A 2,549-nucleotide genomic window follows, 5' to 3' on the forward strand; every position below is an offset into this window, starting at 1 on the left:
CCTTGACTTCGCACCTTTGATATGCTCAGATTTCCTCTGGGCTGGCCGGACTCGCTGATGGAGAGACTCTTGAGCATCACTGCAAAACTGCTTCACGAGTCGCCACTTAACTCGCACTTAAACCACCACAATATCTTTGGAGCTGAGTGATCTTTAAGGACCCTTCCAACCCAAACCATAAGGAGTTTATAAAAAAGCAAACACATTTGTGAAGGATACTAACACCGGGTACTTATTTATTGAGCAGATACAAAGGTCTGCTTAAAAGCCACAATATGGCAGAGTAAAACAAGACTTCTGAATCCCCCAGCTTTTGGAGCTAATTCTGAAAGACATGGACCTGTGAAGGAATTATCTAGGCATTCTAGACATTCCTTTCTGCTTCACCCTCTTGGGCCTCAGGACCTGATTTAAAAAAAAATCTCTTCAAATACCAGTGAAATGCACTGCGTCATAATCCCTTTTGAATTTACTGAAGAAAATGCAAGGTGTCTAACATCAGAGCTGGACTGATCGATGTCTGTGAGGAAGACAACATATGTAGGCAGATATTCCATCTTTTATTAGACCTACTGATGTAATGGAAGTTTAGGATTCAGTGGCATTGTTTAATTTGTTGGTTGTTTTTTTTTTTTTTCAGGTTCTGCTGCAGAAATGTTCCATTTCAGGTTGCAAATTCTGGTAACTATTGTGCTGTAATGATAGTGTTGCTATAGAGCTACAATAATCAGGCAATGGAAGACAAAGTTTGTAGGTAGAGGATTGTCTAAAAAAAGATGTTAACTCTGCCTACAACTTCTACTGTGGACTGTGAAAAGCAGTTCTGAAGACACTGCGACTAAAACCTGAGTTACAGACCTTTGCAAGTGGTAATAAAGTGCATTAATAGCACAAGAGGAATCTTGCTTTGATTAATAAAGTGTCTGAATTTTCAAGAAGTGCTGAGGGTCTGGGGAAGCTCACAAACTTCCCTGATACACAGTCCCTAAAGATACACAATTTAACTATGAACTGTGCCCTGGAGAGCACAATTTAACTGAATAAAGATGGTGCATTTTCTTCTCTGATGAGCTTATATTGTGCTTTTCAAAGAAAAAAAACCACTTTGGTAGCAATGTGTAATAGTAAATTGTAACAGTTCAGACTGTTAGCTAATCTGTCACAGGAAGTTTCACTCTTGTGAAATAAGATACCTTATTAGAGATTGGGTTTTAAGCACAAAAAGTTGATAGATTTTGGCAGACACCACATCTTACAGGACGAGTCAGAGTGGGGACAGTGCACAAAACTGAAGAACTTGAACTATTCCTCTGGTGTAAGGGGGGTATAAGCGCAGACACTTTGCTCATACTTAGAAGTCAAACGTGGACACAAAAGATTCCTGGTTCTATTTATGCCTGAAAAAGCTGCACAGGCCCAGGATGTAGATGCTGTTCTACCTTTAATTATTGCTGATTAAATTCTAAGAGTCCACCTTTCAACTATGCAGTCCAGATCCCTTTATCATAAGCAGAAAAAAAAATTCTTAAAATAAACCCATGGGGAACTCTTTGCAAAAAAATGCGATATGGTAAAATCTCCCTCCCAACGAGGCTCCAATCCCTACCTTCTCTCTTCCCAGGGAAACATCATTATTCTGTGGCCAGTTTCAGATACCTCTGTTACTCACACGCCTTCCACCATCCATGCTGAAGTGAGGATGCTTGGTTAGCACTTATCAAGTGTATATATAGATTATCCAAGCTATTAGCTTCCTTCATAGAGTGCCTCAGTGTAAACAATTGCTCAGACTGAGGCGAGAGCAGCTGGGCACCCAACTGAACAGAAACAGGGAGCGTGCGTGGGGGGAGGTTAAGCATGTAAGATACGCAGCCATCTGCAGCACCCGCCAGGATTGCCGACACACACCCGTGGTAACAGGCAAGACAAAATCTCTTTTAAAAAAGATATTAAACCACTGCAACTGTGGCAGGGTATGAGCTAAGTGCCATCACCCTCTGTGTCAGAAATCTGAGAATGCAGGGGAGGAGTTGAAGAAACAAAGAAATAAATCATGCAGAAGTAAGTGCAGCAGACGAGAGAGCGTTGCTGTGAACTCCAAATCCCAGCTCTGGCAGCTGAGATGATGTTGTACGAGTTCCAGTTCAAAGAGGCCCTTGGACGAACAGGCTAAAGCAGCATTTTGTATTTTCCCTGAAGAATTCTGTCTCTCTGCAAAGGATTGATGCCTCACTGCTTTTGTCTCATCACTGGTGGCGGAAGGAAAACCAGAACCTACAAGGATGGTATTTTTCCCAAGGACAAGATGAGCATGAGGCTGGGGAATGATGCTGGAGCAGAACCTGCACTCTCAGACACGTCTAGTAAATGCAGGGTGAGAAAGGCATTTCTTGGGTTGCTGTGGCCTATCCCAGTGCAATTTTCTACAAGAAATGAAAAGATTAGAACAAGGCTCCCATGGGATGTGGATAGTTAAAAACGGTCAGATGATGACCCCAAGCAAAGACCAGCATTTCACAGTATTTCTCTGAGATTTTAACACACAGAGG

This window comes from Corvus hawaiiensis, chromosome 10 (genome assembly GCF_020740725.1).
Source record: "Corvus hawaiiensis isolate bCorHaw1 chromosome 10, bCorHaw1.pri.cur, whole genome shotgun sequence".
Lineage (NCBI taxonomy): Eukaryota > Metazoa > Chordata > Aves > Passeriformes > Corvidae > Corvus > Corvus hawaiiensis.